Source organism: Pinus tabuliformis, chromosome 6 (genome assembly GCF_031772625.1).
Source record: "Pinus tabuliformis cultivar Carrire ecotype Pingquan chromosome 6, CPIR1, whole genome shotgun sequence".
Classification (NCBI taxonomy): Eukaryota; Viridiplantae; Streptophyta; class Pinopsida; order Pinales; family Pinaceae; genus Pinus; species Pinus tabuliformis.
In genome coordinates this window covers 511,947,368-511,973,002 of record NC_142292.1, presented here as the reverse complement: position 1 = coordinate 511,973,002, position 25,635 = coordinate 511,947,368, and the positions used below count along the sequence as shown (strand labels likewise).

General features: G+C 35.6%; 2 non-coding genes across 2 annotated transcripts; one reads left to right on the top strand and one right to left on the bottom strand.

Moving 5' to 3' along the window:
* Window positions 1-17,116: 17,116 nt before the first annotated feature.
* On the bottom strand, window positions 17,117-17,189 carry TRNAK-CUU (transfer RNA lysine (anticodon CUU)). The gene has a single exon. It is a non-coding gene; the product is annotated as a tRNA-Lys (tRNA).
* Window positions 17,190-17,406: 217 nt separating this feature from the next.
* Window positions 17,407-17,488, top strand: TRNAS-UGA (transfer RNA serine (anticodon UGA)). The gene has a single exon. It is a non-coding gene; the product is annotated as a tRNA-Ser (tRNA).
* Window positions 17,489-25,635: the final 8,147 nt, after the last annotated feature.

Here is a 25,635-nt window from a genome sequence, read left to right as displayed (position 1 = left end):
CCAGGTAAATCCTATGCCAGAATTGGTCCACAGATGCCAGGAGTGCTATGATCCATGCCAAAGAGCTGTCCTCAGCCCCACAGGCTCAATTCTGTTCCATATCACCCCAGAGAGCATAAATGAGATGCTGCATTTCCACACTGCAAAACCATTGACCCCCCTCTACATGCAGAACTTGATAAAGAAGGGAACTAAGTTGTCAAATGACCAGATCATCAAAATCAATCAGCTGTTCATACAACCAGGCTCTGAAGCCATCAGAACTCCTCCTATTGGATATGCATACTTAAATGAATTGGGCAGAATGCTAGTGGATTTGATCAGCTATGTCCTAGGGTTCAGGGGAGTGGAGGATGTGGATGATAGTATAATGGCAATGCTATCTATATTCTCTCCTGGAAAGCCTCTAGCTGTACATTATGACTATGCCACATATATTGCAGATAGGATCCATGACCAGCTAATGAATCTGCAAAGGGAAAGACTGTTTAGATACACTTCGTACATTTACCATCTATTCTTGTTTTATCAACCAGGCAGCTTCCTCATTCCCCTGAAGCAAGTTAATGCCCAGGGGAATCCAAGGTCAGTTGTGTTTTGGACCTCTGTTTTTCATTGCACCTTTGTATCACCATACACATACTGTGAGTTCATAGACTTGTTCATTCATCCAGCTATGACATTATTGTATGGTGTTTCTCCTCCAAGGTTAACTGATGACATGAGGAGAATTCTCCATCTAAACAAAACCTACAGCATTGGTAATTGGTACTTTTACCAACACCACACAGTGATCAAAGTTTATGGCTATGAGTTGAAGCCTTATAGGCTGCCAAGGTATGTCCCCATGAGACTTTTTGCCCTAGAATACTTCAGGCAATTTGGGAATGCCGACTACCTCCACTTCCAAAGTAAGAACAAGAAGGTGCAGTTAAAGGTAAGGAGCCAGCTGGGCCCTTTCCTATATAACAAAAAAGAGGAGGGATGGAAAGAGGCAAATAGTATCCTAGAGGCCCTCAAACTGCAAACTAGTTTTGAGTGGATACCCTATGACCCCAATCATTTTGTTTCCCTCAGGAGGATAAAATACAAATTGGGTACCTATTCACATATGAGGCAGCCTGATATTGAGCAGTATGCCAATGCATTGAGCTGGAAAAAGGGCACCCTAGAGGAGGAAATTACTAGTGAAGAGCTGCTAGAAAGAGAGGCTAGGAATATTCAAAAAGAAGCTGACTTGGAAACTTGTGGACAGGTCCCCCTCTCATATCAAAGACAACTTGGAGCAGCTGCCTCATCCTCAACAACACATCAGCAAGCTGCCATGAATACTCCACAGACATCCAACAAAGGCAAAGAAAAGCATGTGGAACAGCCACCTCCTATGACTGAAGAGCAAATGGAAACACTAGTGCAACAACAAGAAGAAATGATGCAGCAGGAAGTGCAGCAACAAACACAACACCAACAGCAAGAAGAACAAAGACAGGAGCAGCCTGTCCAGCAAGAGCAAACAGTGGAAGCCCCTAAATCCACTGAACAAACTGTGCCTCCAAGGCAAGAAACTTCAGCTGAGGCATCAATCCTCCAAACTCCACAAAAGGAGGATACAAGCAGGAAAAGGGACAGAGAGACTCCCCTTACAACATCAGCAACTCATGGGGAGAAAAGACAGAGAATCAATCCCTTCTCAGAGGAAGAAATGCCAATGGGACAGTCTTTTGGTATGGTCCCACCCAGCAAGGAAGCATCAGCAAGTTCCTTTCAACAGGAACAGGATAGAGCAATGGAAGGAGAAGTGAGTTCCTCAAATCAGCAAAGGGAAGGTGGACTCAGCATTAAACAGCAGTTCATCGACATTAAGAGGAGAAATGAGCCCATCAAGATACAGTTGTATAACCATCTGTTAAACATGGCTCCCACCAATCAACAAAGACTCATGTATGCATATGATGTGCAGGAAGGCAAAATGATCATGAGTCATTTTATGCCAACAGCAGTGCAGCCCCAATCTGCCTCTGACTACTTGAGGACCAACCTGGAGGTCCTTGCCAAGGATATCCACCCAATGGACAAAATAGAACTGCATAAGCAAACGGGTGAGATGGTCTATGCTTCCCTGGCAGACCAAACATTGGATAACTACAGGCTACAAAATAGCCTTAACAACACAGCTGCTCAGCTTGAGTTGGAGAAAGCATCCTCTCAAGCAAAGGACAACAGAATTAGGTCCTTAGAAGATATCATCATAGAGATTGGGCATGATCCCAAAGATATCAAGGGCATACAAGAGATATTAAAATTGAGGGATGCAGACATGGCAGCCTTGAGGAGAAAGATCAAACTCCCAGCCACAATTCACCCTCAAACAGATGATGTTGCCCAGCAAAGACATGATCAAGAGGCCACAACCTTGTTGATATCTCTGTACAAGCAGTTAATCCAAACCCAAGAAAAATTGGGACAATCAGAGGCTGCACAGGCAGCATTACAGGCAACCTTGAAACAAAGAGAAGAAGGTCAGACTTCCCAGCCTCCTCCTCAAATCATTAATCTTGAGGAAACTGCTACCATTGTTACTCCTCCTCCTCAGCAAACAGAACCTACAGCACCAACTACATCGACAGCTGCACCAACAACAGAGCAGACTCATAGTCTGGATATGCAGAAGCTTCAAAATGAAATTCAAGTCCTGGAAGCTCAAATGTTAGAGCTCAATCAAGCCAAAGAATCTTTGGCTAAAGTAAATGAAAGATATGATAAGAGCAAACAGAATGTGGCTGAGAAGGAAAGAGAGATAAAAGCTCTCAAAAAGAGAATAACTGAGCTTGAGAAAGAGCTCACACTAGATAAGGTGACAGCAGAGCTCAAAAGAGTCCTATGGGCCAATATTGGCCAATCCATTACTGATCAGTGGCAGTTCATTGAGACCATAGATGAACAGTCAGCACTTATTACAAAGGCAAATAGGGAGATACACAGAGCAAGAGCAAGCCTTGGCAACATGCCTGATGCTGCCAATAGGATGATCAACATATTGAATAACAGGACAAGCTCTCAACTGACCACCATGGGAATTGCTCACAGGACTGAGACAATCTCAATGGTTAAAAGGGTCCTGACATTAAGAAACCTGGTTGGAACATTGGAAAGGAGAACCCAAGACATGCAGACCGAATTCAACAAGTTCATGGACAGGTTTCAGGTATTACAAAACAGAGGCCTCCCCAGCATACTAAGCAGTGTGGGAAGACTGCTTACCCATGAAAATTATGCTAAAAGGGTCAATGCCTTTGCTGCAAGCCAAATTGCAGGACAGCCCAGCACTTCAGCAGAATCAGGGCCAGCATCAGGGCAGACTCTCTACAATAGGGTGGAAAACCTGTTTTTTATCATGAACGAGATCAATCATCTGTTCGATGTGCCTCCAAATTTCTATAAATATACAGAAGCAGATGAAACCATAGAGGCAATTGTGAAGCACCAATTGCCCACACAGGAAGTCTGGAACAGATTGACACAGCTAATATTATCAAGCCAGAACCTGTAATGTCAAGTTTTGCAAATTTATAAGTGATCATACACAGGAAAAATTTTGGTAGATCAGCATACAAAGGAAAGATGAAAGGCTGAGCCAACTCAGTAGGGCTATTCGGTCACCACAGCAGCAAGCACAGTCACAGGTGGCAAGGCCGAGAAGATACAGCGCAGCAAACGTAAAGGCACATTTTCTAGCATTAAAGCAAAGCGTTCCAACCGACTCAGTGACCTCCAAAGGTCAAAATATCCTCTGACAGACTTAAAGAGCAGTTATGTTGCATTCAAAGCTGTAATAACTTCTTTTTCTACTTTTCTGTACGAAGTAATGAAGATATTTCTCTCTCAGATGACTCAATGCCTGAGATATTTTGTATAAACATTTCTATAAAGTCCCCTTCGCATGAGTTTGCAAGGGGTTGTTGTTGATTTCATTTCTATATTTCTGTTGTTGTACAACTCTCAGAGAAATAATACAAAAGGTGGATGGAATTTCCAAAGCTCTGTGTTCCTTGATGCACTGTGGTGGCTGGCTGATTGTTACAGGATTCCTGCATATTTCATAGCACAATAAGTCTTCTTTAAAACTCTGTGTTATATGTTTTCTAGTCTTTCACCTTCTTTCATGTTTATGAGTTTTTACACTTAATGGCAAAGTAAAAGAATAGTTCCAGGATTTAATCACAGATTACCCTGAACTCAATCTAAGCTGTTCTAAATGTTTTCTTCAGATAGAGTAAGTAAGGTGTAATTCTTAATTGCTACACTTTTCAAGCTATATCTTTCACTGTGATAAATATTTTCAGGAATTCAAGTTTGCTCCTGAGGCATCTATCTCTTTCCCACACCCCAGCTTAGTGGAAAATTCTTGAATGCTTTTCACTGGTTGTTCACATATCACCATCATAATCTAACTTTGTTATATGAAGTATTTAAATGGCCCTGTAATTTCAGCAAATCATCTCAAGGTTTCTAAACACTTGTAGCCACAGACTCCATTGCCCAATGAAATAAACTCATCTGCAGGTTGCACACTTCAAGTACAGAAAGATATCCCTCAACCAAAGCACAAAACTAAACACCATCATTTCATAGCTAGCCTAAAATCTCCACAAAACAGAAACAAATTATAAAGAGAGAGCCCTCTCTGATTACAGTGTGGCTAGGCACTGTAATCCAAAGATTGGTTAGTGGTTACCCCGGCCGTATTCCCTTGGGAGTCATAGGGAACAACCTGGGTGCTAACATAGCTTTCCCCCTGAAGCTGCTAGGAAGGCATCCAAAATTTTTTTGAATCTTTTTGCCATCAAACTTGAGGCTCCCCCGATTAGTAAGGTGTCATCCGCAAAAAGTGAATGATTGATTTCTTTAATCCCTCTTTCTATACTGATCCAGGTGATCTCCTTTTGCTTGCGTAGTTTCTCTAGGTGGATGCTCAAGGTTTCCGCCATTATGATGTATAAAAAAGGAGATAGAGGGCAGCCTTGCCTCAGTCCCCTAGTGCTTCTGAAATAGCTGCTCGGACGACCATTGATCAGGGGAGCAGTCCAGGGGTTAGAGATGCATTCCATAATAATGCTTATGAATTTGTTGGAGATCCCGAATTTTCTAAGGACTTCTTTCAGAAAGTGATGATCCACCCTGTCAAATGCATTTGCCATGTCTAATTTGATGATCATACCTCTTTCTTTCTTGTTGATACTGCTGTGTATTGCTTCCTGAATCAAAATGACGTTGTTCGTGATTTGTCTATGAGGTACAAATCCCCCTTGGTTCTCAGAAATGAGGGTAGGGAGGAGCTTTTTAAGCCTGTTGGTTAGAATTTTAGTAACTATCTTGTAAGAAACATTGCATAGGGAGATGGGCCTGAACCGATCGAAGGAGAGGGGATTAATGTCCTTGGGAATGAGGGCGAGGTGTGAGGATTTAGTATTTTCCCCCATCTTGCAGTTTTTGAAAACATTTTTTACCGTCCTTACATAGTCTTTTTTTATAGTGTCCTAGTGATTTCTAAAGAAGGCAACAATGAAACCGTCTAGACCCGGGGCCTTGTCCAGTTGCATGCTGAAGGTTGCCATCCTGATTTCCTCCTCTGAAACGTCCTTGTCTAATTCACTGTTTTGCAGATCTGAAATTTTGCTCTCAATTGGTCTGAGGAATTTCGTGCTGTCCGAAGACTGGGGGCCTGCTGTTAATAAAGATTGGAAATGTCTGAGTGCTGCCTCTTTGATTGCTTCTTGCTCGTTGATCTCTTTCCCTTCTACCACGATTTTGTCGATTTGATTTCCGGTGCGTCTGAGCTTTACGTTGTTGTGGAAGAAGGAGGTGTTTTTATCTCCAGCCTTTAGCCATAAACACCTCGATTTTTTCCTTTGTTCTTCCTCCTCCACTTTGTTTTGTCTATAAAGTTCCCTATACATTTCATTTTCTTGTATTTCATCCTCCTTTGTGTATTGAGTATTCTCTTTTTCCTGGTTCCACTGCTCCAACTACTTGTGAAGATCTGCTTTTTTATTTTATTTTCCATAGCTGTGTTTTCTCTTGCCCACTGCTTTATGGCTATTCTTAGAGACTTTAGTTTGGTTTCCCAGATGTAATGAGGCGAGCCAATGACTTCCTTAGCCCACTGATCTTGAATGAGGTTGTGGAAGTCTTCTTTAGCGTCCCAGATTTTGTTGTATTTAAAGGGGAGGGGCCCCAGATTTCTTCCCTTGTCCAGCATCATGACCACTGGTTTATGGTCTGAGGCCGAGGCTTGGATAATTTTAGATTTGATAGAGGAAAAACCTGCAACAATTCTTTCATGAACAAGGATTCTGTCTAATTTATCCTTGATGTTGTGGATGCCGATTCTTTTGTTGCTCCACGTAAATTTCCCGTTGTAAGGAGGAATGTCTATCAGATTGTGGTTCTGGATTATTGATTCCAACAAATCTCTTGAAGGGTCCGCGTGGAAGTTCCCACCTAGTTTTTCCTCAGCATTTCTTATTAGATTCAGATCTCCTCCCAGTAAAATGTTCTTGTCTTGAGCGAACTATAAATCTGTGGTTAAAGAATCCCAACAGAGAGCTTTATCCCTGTAGTGATTCGGAGCATAGATGTTATATATAGTGTAGATTTCTTTTGAAATTTTGTTTTTGAGATCTGATCTTACCCACCAATTGCAAGAGTTTAGATTGATGGGGTCCCATTTGTTCTTATTCCATAGAGTTGCTATACCTCCTGATGCACCTGCTGCTCCTATTGATGTACCTGAGAAGTTTTTGTGTCTTTTGATATTCTTTTGGAAATCGTGCTCAGAAATTTTGGTCTCCTGGATGAGGAGAAGGTCTGGTTGCTCCTGATTAATTATATCTCGGACTGCGTTTGCTTTTAAGGAGGAGCCCAACCCCCTGCAATTCCAAGAGACCACTATCATCATTTTCCAATTTTTAATTGGTGCCCGCTCCTCTCCTTTAGTTTTTCTCCACTTCCTTTTTGTCTGTCTAGATATGTGTCCATGGGTTGCTGGGTTCTGGTGGCCATTTCTTTCGTTGTTGTTTCATCTCTGATTTCTTTGTTTGACTTCCTGCCTGCTTTTCTCGGAGGGTCAGAGGAGAGGCCCGCTTCTTTTGATTTATTTCAAGTGAGTATTCGCTCAATGGTTGGGGGGGTGAGGGCGGCGGTTTCGAGGGGGAGGGGATGACTGCGAGGGCAGTGTCTTGGGGGGAGGGGGGGGGGGGGGGATATGGGATCTTCAACTGACAGGGATTCAAAAGGGTTAGAGGAAGAGGGGAAGGGGGGACTGAACTGGAGGGGGGAGGAGGAGGAGGGGAGGGGATTTCCGGAAGGGGCTTGGAGCTTGGTCCTTGGGAGCGGGTGGATTTTTTATTTTTAACTTGTTCCCAAGAACCTTCAGAGATTTCTGCATTACCATTAGACTCATTTAATTTTGACTTGCTACATCTATTTGCGAAGTGCCCATATTCATGACATACCTTGCATTTGAAGGGCAACTGCTCGTAGTCTAGTTGTTGGATGTGTGTCTATTGGTCTACCTTGATCTTGATGGCTTCCGGCAGGCCTTTCCCGAGGTCGACTTCGACGCATATCCTTGCACACGCATGCATGTTCTCCTTTGGCTCAGATCTGTCAATGTATTTGCCGACTGTGTTCCCAATAGCCTTTACAGATTCATCTCCCCAGCAGTGAAGCGGCAGATGAGGTAGGCGAACCCAAACCGGGACTGCGTTTGGGATGTCCATTTTCAGATCGAAGTCTGGAGTCCATCTGTTCAGATAGAGGCCTCTTGAGTCCATGAAATAAGGGCCATTTCTGAAGATGAGGTTCCTGTCCTCTTTTGATTCAAATAGGAAGGTGTAGAAGCCCCTTCCACAGAATCTGATAGCTATTTTTCCTTGTATCATCGCGTTCCAGTTGCGTTCTACCCATTTTTGGACTGATCTGGGTGAGGGCCAAAGGCCAGTGAACTGGCCAACAAGGCCTCTTTCAGCTAAGGCGATTGCTGCCTTCCTCGGGAGGGTAGGAGGAAGAGAAACTTCAGGGATTTCATCCAATTTCTTGACGAACTTTGTCGCAGATGGATGGATTCTTGTTGATGCATTCTCAGGGATAAGAGATGCAAACAGTTTTTCATAGTCTTCCAGATCTGGTGGGGGGGGATCAGACCCAGCCATTAAGGCGTTGAGGAGCCAGAGTGCAGGCGCTTCAGATAAAGTATCGAGGCAGAAGGGGAGGACCCCAGCATTGGGGCCGGGCAGGAGGCCCGAGGGACGGAGGAAGTCTGAAAGGGGCCCAGAGAGGCGCAGATAGCAGTGGGCTTGCTAGGCAGGGGCCTGGAGCAGGGCCAAACGGTGGGCGCGGGAAGATCTGATTCAAATCGACATCGCCAGCGCAGTCCTCAGAGCTCCTTCCTCTAGTTAGAGTTAAGAGACGAAAATCATCAATTCTTTTTATCATTAATAATAATAAGCATCATAATTTTAGATAAAATTATAATTTAGTTAATTTTTATGATTCTATACATGAAATGTATTATGAAACAATAATTTTGATATTTCTTAAATTAATATCTATAATATTTATCATATTTATCGATCATTTAATTTATATAACTACATTAATTAATATTAATAAACAACATTTTTATATTCCAACAATTTAATATTAATTTTTTTCCTAACTTCATTAAAAAAAACTTTATATTACATTACCTTTAATGTTCCAATAGATTCAAACTTTTCTACCTCTAGTAGCAAATATCATGAAAAAATATCTAAATTTAATAAACATGTTCCTTTACCTTGTTCAACAATATTGTGAAAAAATATCTAAATTTAATAAACATGTTCCTTTACCTTGTTCAACAATATTACACAATATAAATATGATGATTATACTATGAATATAAACACTTGTCCCTCACCAAGTTTAAAGATTATAAAAGTAGTATATGTATGGACTTTTAAGAAAAATTTCAAACGTGACATTTTTATTGAAGAAAATCTTTATAATTTTAAAATTATGTTGAGAAAAAGTTAAAAGACATTATTGGAAGGGATTGCCAATTTTATTGTTACACTCGCTTTTTCTTACTTACATAGTTTTTTAAACTTTTATATATATATATATATATATATATATACTTTCACATTAAAAACTAACAAAATCAAAATATATATTAAAATCATTATTATAAACCTAAATGACAACATAATGGTTGAATAATACTCAATCTCAAACTTCTACTAAATGAGTTAAATTGTATAACAAAACACTAACCACAAAAACTCTATGCATTATGGAGATATGGTATAAATGATATAATTAAGATATGGTATAAACGATATAATTAAAGAAAATAAGTTAAATTGTATAACAAAACACTAACCACAAAAACTCTATGCATTATGGAGATATGGTATAAATGATATAATTAAGATATGGTATAAACGATATAATTAAAGAAAATACAAAGTATTATGCTTATTTATTCTAATTCATTTTAATGATAGTAAGGAAACTTAAGTGGTTGGGACTATTGATGTTAATCCCATATATCTCAACTAGAATTCGGTTTAATTCGCTAGATATGATTTCCGAACTATTATATAAAGCATAAGGATTATAGTAACAATAATTCTATGCTATCTCTAGTAATATTAATTTATTTAAAAGAATAATAAAATAAAATTATACTAGTATTTGCACTTTATGTTGTAAAGGAAATGTCGTAAGGTATAGAGTGGGAAAGAATAGCATAGAGTGGGGAAGAATAGGGACATGTGAATGGATATTGTGGAAAGCAAGAGTGGATGATAGTGAGTTACAATTGTAATAGTTAGTTATGTGTATTCTGAAAATGGATATTTTGTAAATAATAATAGTTTGTGGAAGAATAGCGACATGTGAATGGACATTGTTGAAAGAAAGGGTGGATGATAATGAGTTACAGTTGAAAGTATTAGTTATGTGTATTTTGAATATGGATATTTTGTAAATAATAGTAGTGTGTGGAAAAATAGCAACATGTGAATGGACATTGTTGAAAGCTAGGGTGGATGATAATGAGTTATACTTGAAATGATTAGTTATGTGTATTCGAATATGGCTATTTTGTAAATAATAGTAATGTCATGTAGAGGTTATCCATTATCCATGTAGTTGTTTTTGTTTATGTGAACATGTTTTTGTACAAAATAGATATATCAATAAAGCTACTCAGCCGCTTAGCAACTTTACACTATTTGATAGGAAAGAAGTAGATATTTTATTGAGAATGATTAATTAATTCTTTTAACTAACTTTACACTATTTGATAGGAGAGAAGTAGATATTTTATTGAGAATGATTAATTAATTCTTTTAACTATTTATTGTATTGAAATATATTTTTTATAACCTAATATAAAAGAAATATATAATTCCTTCATAATTCTATATAAATAATAAAATAATTTCTATCATAAAAAGAAACATATATAATTATTTTAATGTTAATATGAAATTTAAATAGAATATCTATAAATATCAATAAAAAATAGTAATGAAAAAATATTTTAATTTCTATTTTAATTAAAATATTTTTATTTCAACCTTTTATGTATAAATTTATATATTAGGAAAACATTAATTTTATTTAAATTTAAATTTAAAAAAAAAATATTATTAAAAAAGTATTTCATTATTAAAAATAATTAAACAATATTTCATTATTAAAAATAATCAAATCCGTCAAAATTAAGATTAAATTGATCTATTAATTTTTCATTTACATACACTGAAATCGTATGAACCTTGTTTTTTTTGTAGCATGGGATAAGAATCTCAAGTTATCATTCGGATAAATTTCTATAGTCCATGCTCTATTTTAAATATTTTACTCTTTTGTCATAACTGGAAGAATCTCAAGTTATCATTTAGGTAAATAAATATCTATAGTACATACACGTTATATATATATATATATATATATATATATATATATATATATATATATATGAATGAAGATCTCTGCTATGATTTATATTACTGTGGCAATGCCATTGCGTATGGAAAACTTTGTCGAAACAACGTTACCCAACAAAGCTTAAGGTTCTGGAGTTTATGTTTAATTTTCTGAAACAACATTTATGGTGTTGTTACCAAAGTTTATGTTCACAATAAATATCTTCGCATAGGGATTCCCTACACTTCATCTATAGTTAATTCGCGGCGTTCTAAAGAAATACAACTGTCATTTCAATTCTGCGTTCACCCGATTACCTTATCCTTCCTGATGGTTTTTATTGTTTTTTGTATTAATTTCCTGCTCTGCCTGGTACGTGGCACGAGCAGGCCTGTCCCACCGCAGTTCCCTTCCTCGATCACTTCACTGCATCGATGGTGGGGATCCAAGTCATTGAATCCTACGGCTATGATTGATTCTGGGTTTATTCAAGCCAGCTCTCAGGAACTAGGCTGCATTTTCCTCTTTCGGTCCAGAGTGCCAGCTCCGCTTTCCTCTCTGTCTCCGCGAACTGGTTCCTTCTTTCATCTCGACCGTGACCATCTTGGGAGATTTTTTGGCGCAACGAATGGTTTCAACTCTGAACGGCGGTTCCAGGGTAAGAAATCACTGTTTATTTGCTTCTGTATTATCTCTTCTTTGCGGTTTACGGTTTCAGTGATTTATGTTTTCCTGATTAATTCAATTCAGATACTAATGCAATTTGTGAAACCTCTGCCTGTAGATTCTGTCTCAGAGGATCCAGGAGCTACCCATCAAGCAGTAAAGTGGTCACCCTACTAGGTTCCAACGCTCAAGAAGTTCCAGGTAAGAGTTTACCACTGGTCCTCTGGTTACTTGGCTGAGATGTTCGTCCTCTCCACGGATTTGCTGTCTATACTTCTCGAATCTTTTGTAATTAAGTTCAATGGAAAGTTGTATAGTTGACAGCCAAGCACTGAGAAATTTTCGTTTTTCCCTCTGTCGAAACGAGGGTTTGATTTCCGGCTTCAGTTGTAAAGTCCAAGTTAGCCGAGGGTTTGATTTTCGGCTTCAGTTGTAAGTCCGAGTTAGCTTAGTTCTTTGAAGGGTTCTCCCATGTCGAGACCCCTTGTTTTAGTCTTGTTTTCTTTCACATTATCTTGTATTTGCTGAGAATCTCCTCAGGATAAAGATTATGTTTTGCTTCTCTTATCAATGAGACTAAGCTTATTGTTCTGCTGGTTAATAATTTATATGCTCTGGACGTTGTATTGGTTATGGGCTTCTGCTGGATATCAAGGTTTTAATGGTCACCTTCTGTAATATAATCACATGGTTCCTAATCTGAGCTTTCAGGGTTTTATGTGTATGTTCATGAAATTATTCATATGTATTTATGGTTTTTTCTACGCTCCTTCTGAATTATATTAATGTTATTCTTGTGCTCTGCTTTGTGCATTTATTCACTGTATTTACCATTGTTATTTTGTTCAAGGGCATTGGAACGTATTACCAGGGTATCTCCGTCTGAATTTCCATTTGAAATTATTGTTAGAGTTTATCTCAGGTTAACTATCGGTGGGAACAGCCCCCTCTGCTTGATGGATTTCCATCATTTCCTGGTAAATTCCTTCTGGCGCAAGCATCTTTGTTCAAAGTTTGCTGGTCATAAGATTTTAAGTTACAAATTCTGGGTTACCCTTAATCCTCTAAGGTAATTATTTTTCCAAATTTGCATTACTCTGCAACAGTATAATCTTGCAATACTTTTACGATGTGGCTACATACGTGACATCTAGTTCCTACTTGTACCCAGCTTGTGGACACCCTACAGTTTTGAGACAGACATTGTCTTTAAAGAATGGGTTTTCTATAGCTACGGTAGTTCATTCTTTCCCGTCATCTCTTTCTTGTTTCTCTGTTTACTACAGTACTAAACTCTCTACTGTTTATAACTCAGGAACCTTACAGCGTAAAAGCAATTCATTAAACTATTGTTACCTCTGCATTTTACATTCAATTGAGGTTCTAAAACAAATGGTCTTTCATTTTCTGTAACGGTCTCGTTTTCTTAGCTATGCAGACACTGTTGCTTATTCTTTCATTTACTGCTAGAGTCCTATATAGTCACAGTAATAGAAATATTTCATTATTAAAAATAATCAAATCCGTTAAAATTAAGATTAAATTGATCTATTAATTTTTCATTTACATACACTGAAATCGTATGAACCTTGTTTTTTTTGCAGCGTGGGATAAGAATCTCAAGTTATCATTCAGATAAATTTCTATAGTCCATGCTCTATTTTAAATATTTTACTCTTTTGTCATAACTGGAAGAATCTCAAGTTATCATTGAGATAAATAAATATCTATAGTACATACTCGTTATATATATATATATATATATATATATATATATATATATATATATATATATATATATATATATATATATATATATATATATATATATATATATATGAATGAAGATCTCTGCTATGATTTATATTACTGTGGCAATATCATTTTTCTCTCGCAAAGTTGCATCCATTGGTTATTTTTAAGACATTAAAAGAATCTAGCTGTTATGATTTGTTATGATCGATGGGTTATCTTTCAAATTATATTGTAAGATGATGTTAGATACATTAAATCATTTTGAAATAAACACAGACATGTCGTTGGCATTGATAAGTGGCACATGCTACAATAACTTATCTTCATTGAAAAAGAGGTTGATGTATTCATTGAGAATCTCTCACACTAACACGTGGAAACCATATCTTTATGCGGAAATTGAGCATTCTAAAACCATAAAACTTCATCCTGTGAGTGAGCATTGTAAAACTATAAAACTTTATGCGGGCAGTGCGCATTGTAAAACCCAAAACAAACTTTCTGCGGGGAGCGCGCATTCTAAAATCCAAAATGACAATGTCAGGGCCCAGGCATGGAATTTGAAGTTTGTTCCGCCTGTCCAGTCAAAAGTTTGGGAGGGTTATTAATTTTTTGTGCCAGCCATTGTAATAGCAGCTTCATATGTATCAGTGCAAAAGAAATTCCAAGTTTTAAATAACAATACTTTATATTTAAAATTTTCAATGTTAATTAAAAATGAAGTATAAAAAACGAATTACATATAGTTCAATACTTGTAAAAAATAAATTTATATAATCAGAAGAGTTTCGTTATTAATATCTAAGTTTCCTGAAAATGAATCATAAGAATAGTTCAATATCTATCTGAACATAATAGGCTATCTACATAATAAGCTATCCGAGGTTTGTTATTAATATCTAAGAGGGAAATAAGATTAGGTTCCATGACCTACCTCGGTGTCTTTCCCGAACTCGCCCGTGGCTCTCTCGAGCTCCTCGTAGATGAAGACCTGCGTGCAACAAATCTTGATCTCACTGCCGGTTCTTGGACACTTGATGTCGTTGTTTCCACAAATGTAGATTTGCTCAAGCAAATCGTTGTCATGGTTTCAGATGGGTCAACCTTAAGCTTGAACCAAACCTAGATGACAGTGACACATACCAGAATGCTCACAACGATGATCTCACTGTTGGTTCTCGGACACTTGATGTCATTGTTGCCACAGATGTAGATTTGCTCGGGCAGATCGTTGTCATGGTTTCAGACGGGTCGCCCTTAAACTTAATCCAAACCTAGATGACAGTGACGAATACCAGAATGCTCACAACGATGATCCCCATGGCCATCTCTGTAATAATTATCGGAGTCTGAATCAAGGGAACCACCCTGCAATCCTCAGAGCAGGGCCTAGATCTGGCGCAGGCCGAGCAATTGTAGTTGCGCTGTCAGTCACCAGCTAGAATACAAGCCAAAGACTGATATAGGCTCTGGGAGAAGGTCAGGAAGGCAACACCATGATAGACCCCAAAACATTTACAGTCAGCTGAACTTGGGAGCAATATTATTTCATATCAAGCTTCTCCATGGACTTCGTTAACCGTTTTTCTGTTATTCATAACTTATTTCAGTTTTATTTATGTTTTGGATCAATGATCAAAATTCGTTCAATCGTCTAACACACAAATCCACGGTGAACAATAGGACACGGCGGCGGCTGAGGCAATTCATTTCAAAGGAAAACGCCTTATGACGTAATTAATGATTTATTGATTATATATTTTTTTTTTAAATAATAAAATAAAACTACATTAAGGATACTAATACTAACATTAGGAATAAGAAAGAACCAAAGGAAAATAAGTTTTATTATTATTATTGATATTTTGAATGTGAAGATATATCGATTTATCAATTTGTAACAAAATTTATTTAACAAAATTTATGTGTATATGATAAGTGCATACAAAAGTAACACAATAAAATGTTTATGTGATGTGAAAGTTTACCGATAGTAGGAAGGTGTGCTATTATATAGTTTCATTTTAAATTTATATTAAATAAATATATTCATCATTATAATTAAAAGAGATATTGATTTTCAAAAAAATATTATTTGATATGAAATTGTTTTTTAATTATATTTATAGATATATTAATTTTAAAATAAGATTTTTATAATTTTAATTTAATTATCAATAATTATTAAGTTATGTTATGTGATTTTTATCTAAAGCTTTTTTTTAATCATTAAGTTGATGGCAAGGATTTAATATCCATGGAATATTTTAGAATATTCTTAGCAGTGATTAAAGATGGAAAGTTGAGATTTATCTTTAAAGTAGTTATGACATTTTTGCACTTTCCATTAAATTGATTAACTAAAAAAATTGGCATATGAATGTGTATCATGTGAACATTAGTTGTGGCTTTTAGGAAATGTGGTATTAATAAGGGATGATATTGATCCACAGTATTGTAACCTACTTTATTTTCAAATTAAAAATCTCCATGGTTAACAATTTTGTTAGATGCTTTTTTAAATGTATATATGTTTAATTCATGTAATAATAATAATAATATTGTTTACTAGGTTATGTGAGTCCCAAGATCACATGCCTAACATGTGGCTTGAGTAGCCACGACTAACCTACTTTATTTTCAAATTAAAAATCTCCATGGTTAACAATTTTGTTGGATGTTTTTTTAAATGTATACATATTTAATTCATGTAATAATCATAATAATAATATTGTTTACTAGGTTATATGAGTCCCAAGATCGCATGCCTAACATGTGGCTTGAGTAGCCACGACTAAGTTGGATCTCACTCAGCCTCGACACAACAGCGCTTAGCATGACTATATTTTTTCCCACGGGGTTTCCAATGGGTGACTTTTACACCATAAGCACCTTAACGGAAGAACCTCAATCAATAACTTTTACACCATTGAGTGTCTTAACGGAATAACCTATCACCGTATACTCTACACCTAGTAAGCCAATAATAATAATAATAATTTAAAATAATGATATGATTTAGTTAAATTGTATCCCTATGATATTTATTAATAAATATCATAAAAATACAACTCCTCCACCTCATTAGACTACACATTTATCTCGTATTAATCTTTTAATTGATACGGTTTATTTGAATTTGTTGCCTTTAAATAACACTCATGTTACTCGTTCAAAATCTTAAATCTAAATTAAAAATAAAAAACAAAAAGTTTGAAAAATATATACAAAACCGTAAAGGAAAACACAAAGCCCTATATTTAAACAGTGAGGTGCATGACAAATGACTTATCAATGTAAAACAGGAGAAACCCTCAATTTCGTGGCGACTGCGAAAAATTTCAGAGATAAAGAAGGGAAAATAAAGTTTGAACGCCAACCGTTGGGCTCGAACCCACGACCACAACAACATTCCCAAGATTTTGAAATCTATACATGCTTAAACGTGCATGAGAAATGAAACGCTCAATTTTTAGGGAAAAGCAAAAAATCAGAGATCAAAAAGGAAAAGGGAAAGGGAAAATAAAGTTTGAACACCTACCGTGGGGTTCGAACCCGCGACCACAACAACATTCCAAAGATTCTCAAATATATGCATGTTTAAACAGTGAGGTGCACGACAAATGACTTATCAATGTAAAACAAAAGGAACGATCAATTTCGAGCGAACTCCAAAAATTCAGAGATCAAAACAAACTTTACCAAGTCTGAACGCCCACCGTGGGGCTCGAACCCACGACCACAAGGTTAAGAGCCTTGCGCTCTACCAACTGAGCTAGACGGGCAGATGAAAAATCAATATTTGAATCAAACAGAAGACATACTATAAATACACTTACAGTTCAGTTTGGATTATATTTCCACTCCAAATTGGTGTCTATCAAAACGGAAAATACACTATAATTAAGCTCAGAGCATAGAGTTTTCTGTTTGGTTTTGAGCATCTTTCAACTCCAAACTTGGAAATATTCTATACTATATATTACATTTATTTTAAAAAGTGTCGATATGTCCGAGTGGTTAAGGAGACAGACTTGAAATCTGTTGGGCTTCGCCCGCGCAGGTTCGAACCCTGCTGTCGACGTTTTCGGCCGAAGCTATTTAGATTAATTTGCTGGGGCCTCTTTTTGATTAGTTATAGCGAGGGCAATAAATTTTGATGAGATCTTTTTTGGCGGAAGCTATTTAGATTAATTTGCTGGGGCCTCTTTTTGATTAGTTATAGCGAGGGCAATAAATTTTGATGAGATCTTTCGTGAATTTTTATATGGTCTGGCTTATCACAAACCATTTTAAAATATTTCATTTTTGTTTTATTTAATTGTAGTGAGCGATTTGGGCTGGAGAAGACCTACACCCATAATATTGAATTGTTGTTTTGAGGTTATGTTAAATAAGGGATTATTTCTTTTGAAATACTATGGCTATAACAACTAATTTATAATGGTTATTTTTATTTTTATAGTTTGTGGTTATGTTAAATAAGAGATTATTTTTTTTGTATTTGATCATCTTATAATATCTCGGATTATTTCTTTTGAAATACTATTGACAACTAATTTATAATATTGAATTGTTATTTTTATAGTTTGTGGTTATGTTAAATAAGAGATTATTTCTTTTTGTATTTGATCATCTTATACTTTAGAATACTAGAGATAAGAAATCTTATTTATAGTGTATTATTATTTTTTAATAGTGATTTTTTATTTGATCTGTGGTAAATGTGATAAGGATGTGAGAAATTTAAAATATTTTAATGGGAATTAGAGAATCTTGAAATATTTTAATGATAAAGAGTTTAATTTTGCTGCTTCCGTTTTTTTTTAATGATAAAGAGTTTAATTTTGCTGGATCTGTTTCTTTTTGCTGCCTTTGATTTGTTATGGACTGCGAGTCCTCTATAGTTTCAGTCCTTTATTGTCTGTAAATTTTTGGTTTCATTAGGCAGTCCTGTTCAGATGCTGTTCAATCTTATTGGGAGCTTTTTTGGTTTATGTCGATCTTATTATAAGCTCATATATATGGAACAATTCGTCTTTCAGTTTTGGTCTGAGCCTAGATCTTTCCTATGTTTTTATATCATGTATATGAAGAATAGCTGAACTGACATAATGTTCTTGTTTATATTTCTGATATAAATGCAATATAGCTTTTTCGACCTGGAAAAAATAAAGTTTAATTTATGTCTATAAGAAATATAAATTTTAATTATAGATTCTTTTGGTATGTGATTAGAAAAATTAACAATTAGGTTAGTTGTGTACTCCATGAATTGCAACTATTTTTATTATAATATTTAATTGAGAATTAAATAAGGTTTTAAATCAATAACTATTATGTGAAGAATGCTTTAATAATGCATCCATTTAGAAACTATTTTAATATGTACTAATCATATAAAAATATTTAAATTATAATATATATATATAATAATTTTATTTAATTAACCAAATGATAAAGTTTTTATCTATAATTTTATTTAATTAATGATGAAGCTTTTATTTATAAATTTTATATATATAAAAAATTGAAAGAAAGTAACTTATAAAAATATTTAAATTATGTTTTATATATATATATATATATATATAATAATTTTATTTAATTAACCCAATGATAAAGTTTTTATCTATAATTTTATTTAATTAATGATGAAGCTTTTATTTATAAATTATATATATAATTGAAAGAAAGTAGCTTATTTAATTTTAGGGATGTTTGAATTTTCTTTAAACTTATTAGGTTAGAAAAATAATTTAAGATTTTTAAGTTTTTTATTAATAATTATTATTTTTTTATTTTTAATTTTATTAAAAATATTGAAATTTTGAAATGTTTATATTTAAAAAATAATTTTAAGAAGGAAACTTAATAGTCTCAAATTTAATTTTGATTAAAAGAATAAATTAGTAATGATGTATAAAGTTTATCTGACATTCTAATAGATTTTAGTTTAGAGATTGGTTTTATGAGCAATGTTAAATTTATTTTTATTTGTTTTCCGAACTAGGTTGAGTTTAGGTCAAGGTCAGTTTCTATGTTGGATGGAAAAATGTTCCACCTACCAATGGGATACCATTATCAGGATTGTACAAAGTTCAGTTAGTTTGAACACCTCTTGGGATGGTTTAATTCCCCCAAAGGTGTCTCCCATCCTCAACCCTTCCCCAAAGGTGGCTCTCATCCTCAACCCTTCCTTGTAATGACCCGAATTCAAACATATAACTAATTGCATCAATAAGTGTTATTAATAATCAACACACAAACTATTCAACTTATTAACATAGAATTTCCGAAAACCATGAGCAGAGAAGACTTACTTGTGTCAACATTATACCTTACTTGTGATTTCAGAATTGAAATGCTACTCAAATCCTGCTAACTGTAACAAATTTTTGGGGACAAATCTCCACCCAACTGTAGGCTCAACTACACATAGTCTTTCTACAGTTGGCCACCCTCGAGCCCTCAATTAACTACCACTGTCAGGGAATCTCTTTTCTTACAACACTCTCCTTCGAAAAGAATGAATGCTTCACATCTTCCTTTCTAGCCATTAAATAGAAAAAACTATTCCAAAAATAGAAGGGGATTGGAAAGAGATCTACATGCACGCAATCCATATGTCAATACGCTAGTTTTTAATTCTTTGTCTTAAGTTTTACTTAACATTTTTATTAATTTAACTCTAGCTTATTTTATGTCTGTTTACTTTTGTTAACTTTACTTATCCTTACTATATATATATATATATATATATAACTTTAGTTTATTATTTTATTTATTTAATATTATTATATTTTTTCATTATTTATTATTATAATATTTTCTTTATTATTTATTATTTTATTTATTTATATATAAATATTATTTCATTTATTTTATTATTATTTATTGATTTAGTATTACAGTGTTTTACATATTCTCCCTCTTTAAGGAACTTTGTCTTGAGGTTAAGTTTAATCATTTAACTTTTTATTATTTTCTTTATCTATTTAAAACTTCATATTTGCATTATACCCTTTATTGAACTAGTATATCAGTAGGCATCAAAAGTTAAACAACACCAGAGAAATTCAAGAAATCTCGAGTTTTTTCCCAACTTTCAGAACCAAGCATAAAGCCTCATTGATCTATACCATATCCTCAAGGATTACCCCAAGGCAGACATCTGATCCTAGTACTCAATGACTCTAGGCATCTCACAAGGCTAGCTCAACTCCCTCCACACTCACTAAGGTGCACAGCCCCAGGCATCGAAGTCCCACAGACATTTTTGTACTATAGCATCCCAATCCAATATCAGGCACTCGACCTCCTCAATATGGTCACATAGCCCCTCAAGAGCTATCCATCAAGAGATATATAAGGAAAAAGAACCACTAGTAAATGTAGTGTTAATTAAGTTTATCCCCAACCCATATGATGTTACATATTCTCCCTTGTAGGTCTTGTCACTTGTCATACGACCTTACATTTTTGTCAAATGGTTCTATTTTTATCCCTGATACAATGGAGGATAGGTGCGGTCTTGGTGGTTCAAAGGAAAATCAAAATGGAGAGCCTACATCCCAAAGCCATAAAAGGAGACTGAAATTTTGGAGGCTGAAATCACAAAGAGGAAGAGGTAGATATTATATGGGAGACCCAAAATTTCAGGAGATGAAATCTAGAGGAAATCCGATAAAGAAAGTGACAAAATTTCGAATCTGAAATTCAAGGGGAAGTACCGAAATATTGGAGGCTGAAATGAAAATGGGAGATCTAAAATTCAAGAGCAGACGCACCTGAAATGGAATGCCAGAGCAGGAAATCGGAAGGAAGCTATATTGGGGTCCGATATTAGAAGGTTGTACCTCATAGTAGAGGGGATCAGAGGATCGGATCCTCAAAAATTCTTATCAAATGAATTCTTTACTAAATGTTGAGGTTCTGAAGAAAAATGAAGTACAAAGAAATCTTTGAAAATCCAAAGACCCCAAGGACCTTTTCTCTCTCCTCTGAAGAAGACACCTGGTAGCAAATAGTTGGTTCCAATGAGTTGCCAGGGAAGATTACGTCAGCATGACATGGCGGGACAAGGACACATGGAAGGAAGTTTTGGCATTTTGAGGCGCCTAGGGGAACAAATTCGAGTGATGCGTGTAACCACTCAAGAGGCGCCACGTGGAGGTGATGATGTCAGCATGATGTCACTTTGAAGGTCCACATTTCAGAGGAAGAGGCCATCATAACTCTGTTTTAATTAGTATTTGAAAAACTTCCGGTGAGAAGGGATTTGATATTTACTAGCACCAAGTCATGGATATCCAAAAGAACCAAGGGCTCGAACCAAGGCCAAGCACCCAATAATTATAAATAATTTCGGAGGGAAAGGCCATAAAAACTTTTATTGGAAGAACCTTCAATAGAAGGAGCTCTAAAGTCATGTGGAAGTTATTCACGAAAGATCTAGAGAACTAAAGGCGTAGATCTGGGGCCGAGCACCAAGAGTTATGAGCTCATCGGAATTGCGAAATATCGTAACTTCAATGCTAATTCTTAAATTGGAAACGTCTTATGAAGAGGGCTTCTAATGCATACTAGCACATGGTCATGAGAGATCCATAGAACCCAGAGCCAAAGGAATATTTAGTACCTAAGTTTTATGGGCCATATCGGGGATGTGAAATATCGTAACTCCTGGTAAATTCTAATTTGGAAAAGTTCTGATGGTGAAGGGGCTTCGATATGTGGTGGCGCTTGGTCATGAACATCCAAAGGACCAAGGGTGAAGCATGAATTATAAAGGGAGATAGGCCCCCGACAGGGGCCCAAAGGCTTTAGCACTCAAGCACAAAACCTTTGGTCACCGCACCTAGTCCCATGGAGGTTCCACTTTTGGTTCAATTTTCTTGTTCATGACGTGCTCGAGCTTATACAAATGTTAACTATGATGGACTGGTGATTTGGACTCTATCTTCAAATATTAATGAAGCATTTTTGTTGATTCCAAATGGAGTAATGTGCAGTATGTTTTCCCTTTTGTATATCATTTCATGTATGTTTTTCCTCCTCTAAAATTGTGTAATGAAGCTACCAGTTTCACTCTCACTTATGGTTGTATGTATGTTGCGAAGTAGCAAACAGTACCTGTGTAAATGACATATTTACTTGTGTTATTTTATAGCCTGCAGTACCTGTGTGAGCACATATTTACTAATACTATTTGGTGAAAAAATGTGTCCATGAGGTATAGAGCTAGAAACCTTAAATTTTGCTCCATTATTTCTGTGTTTTCACCTCCTCATTCTTCCATACTTATGCTGGAACTTGTTGCTTAGGATTTTGTGTTTTATCCAACCCTCTGCATGGAATTCCTTCCTTTCTTTCCTCCTCTTCATTTCTACTACAACTCCAATATTAAGTTGCATTTTGTTGTGTGTCAGCCACCAGAATCAGGAGATTCCTCCTTGACATGAGTAATATGTACCCATGTATATGTGTGTGTGTGTGTGTGTGTGTGTGCCTGCTTGATTCTACCTTGGTGAAGGGTTATTGAACCAAGCTCTAAATTATCTTACTTCAAATTATGTGACATATGGAGTGAAACAGAAAACCTCAAAGAATATTAAAAAGCACTCCTCTAGGATTCCCTAGGCACTGACCCTTTCCTTCAACCTGGGGGTTTTTTCTAGAAGGCTTCTACATCTTCTGAATCATCTTGCGATGGGAGATAGATAAAGCTACAATAGTAAGTATGGGCTCCCATGATATCATCAAATAAATCGACCTTATCAACCCATTTTTGGATTCCTTGTCAATCACCACATCTCAGCATGAAACCAACGCATTAGTTATAATCATAACATCATAGAAAATAATACATATGCTACATCATGCATACCATATCCATCATCAATATATAACATCATTATCATAACAAAATAAATAAATAAGTACCACATATGCATCATTGTCCTATCACAAAACTATGTCCTATTGCTACATGGCATCACATCATGAAACATCATCAGAACATTATACTTCAACCATGTTTACATAAAGAATAACTAAAACCACAACCTTATACATAGTACCATAGTGTAAAATTTAAATAATAAGACATTATTTAGATATTTCACAAAAGTATCTATCTAAGCTAAGTTATCCAATCATATTTGGTTCACCACACAATATAATCAAATAGATAAGAAAAGTCACGAAAATAGCATTTGCATCCTCTCAAGTAGTTAACCCAGAGCTATATTTCTCCCATTTAACTTTGACTTACTCAAACTCATGATTCCTGAGCCAACGAACTCGGTGGTCCAGTATAGAAAATGGTTCGATTTGAAGGACTCCCTCCTTGGAAACCTGTAATTTCTCAAATTTCAATACATGGGATGGGTTAGGTACATATTTTCTATGTGTAAGATCATGAAACACATTATGTATATTTCTTAGATAGGATGGTAGCTCAAGCTTATAATCAACTGGCCTGATCCTCTCTACGATCTTAAATCAACCAACAAATATAGGGGATGGCTTTGTTCCCTTTCCAAATCTAAAGGAATTCTTAGATGGTCTGACTCTAACAAAAACTTGGCTACATTCATCAAAGCTTCTATCAATTCTCTTTGCATTTACATAACCTTTCTGGTGATCCATAGCTTCCTTTAGCCTTTGCTTAATTGTAGCCATTTGTTCTTCCATTTCTCAGAGCATGTTAGGTCCCAACATGAATCGATCCCATCTTAATAGAGTACCACATGGTCTTCCATATAGGATTTTGTTAGGTCCCTATAATACTAGTGATTCCCCCATTACTATTGTCATTGTATCCCTTATTGTTATTGTTGTGCCCCTAGTGTCCCCATATTGTTATTATTGTGCCCCATAGAGCCCACTATTGTTATTTTTGTGCCCTTATATTATTATTGTTAGGTCGGCTTTGGCTATATTGTGACCCCTTGGACTCCTATATATAGAAAGGAGGTTTTGTCATTTATATCATCCAAGAATTGTTCATTTGTGTAATGTAAAGGAGGTTTCCCCCTCGAAGAGGCTGAATTCTAAGGCGTTGATATTTCTTTTATATCTTTTTGTGAGTTGGTTTCATAACAGATTTTGAAGGGAGCTATTTGAATTGAATTGTGATAACTATTGTTGTACGTAAATTCCAATAAGAGAAGGTATTTCTCCCATTGATTATGTTTATCACTACAACAAAACAGGTCATTAGCGCTGGAAATAACGCCAGAAATTAGTGTATTTGAGCCTACAAATTGGGTTCAATCGGTGGAGCAAAACCTAGCACTACAATGCATTTTCACTTGGACGTCGGAAATAGCACTGATAGTACCACTAGAAATAGGGCCGAAAAATGTTTATTCCATTCTTGCTTCCATTGTTGCGTCCATTTGTACGTCTAGTTTTTCTCCAATTGTGCTTCATGTTTTACTTTTGGTATGCAATCGAAAATAACTTCTTTTTTGACTTCCTATTTTACACCAAGTTATGCTTCCATTATAATGTTGTATGTTGCTTTGATTTTTTCTTCAACTATGGCATCACTTGTTGCATATAGATTTGCTTCCATTATGGCATCTTCTTTAGCTTCTAATATGACTTCCATTAGAGTGTCTTTTTTTGCTTCTAATATTGCTTCCATTATTACTTCTTGGTTTGCTACCTGAATGGATTTTTTGTTTCCTTCTTAGGGAATGCCAAGTTTATTTTCTAATATTTCTTCCATTATTACTTCTTTGTTTTCTACCTGAATTGTTTTTGTGTTTTCTTCTCAGGTAACGCCAAGTTTGGCTACTATTATTACTTCCATTATTAGTTCGTTGTTTGCTACCTAAATTGCTTCCTTTTTGCTTCTTAGATAATGCCAAGTTTTTCTTCCAAGATTGATCTTGGTGTGCTTCTAGTTTGGCTTCCATTGTTGCTTCCTTTTTTTCTTCCATAATTTCTTCCTTGTTGGCCTCATGGTTTGCTTCCTTTTAGTTGCAAGGTGTTCTTCTTGTTTAGCAACCAGGCTTACTTCTTTTTTAGGTTGAGGTTTTGCTTCCTTTTAGTGTTGGGTTTGCTTCTTAATTAGCCTCTAACTTTTCTTCCTACTAAGCAACCAATGTAGCTTCCTATTTAGAGCCAGTAATAGCTCCAAGTATGGCTTCCAATTTAATGTCAAATTTTACTTCCATTTTAGAGCCACATTATGCTTCCATTTTAAAAAACTCATGT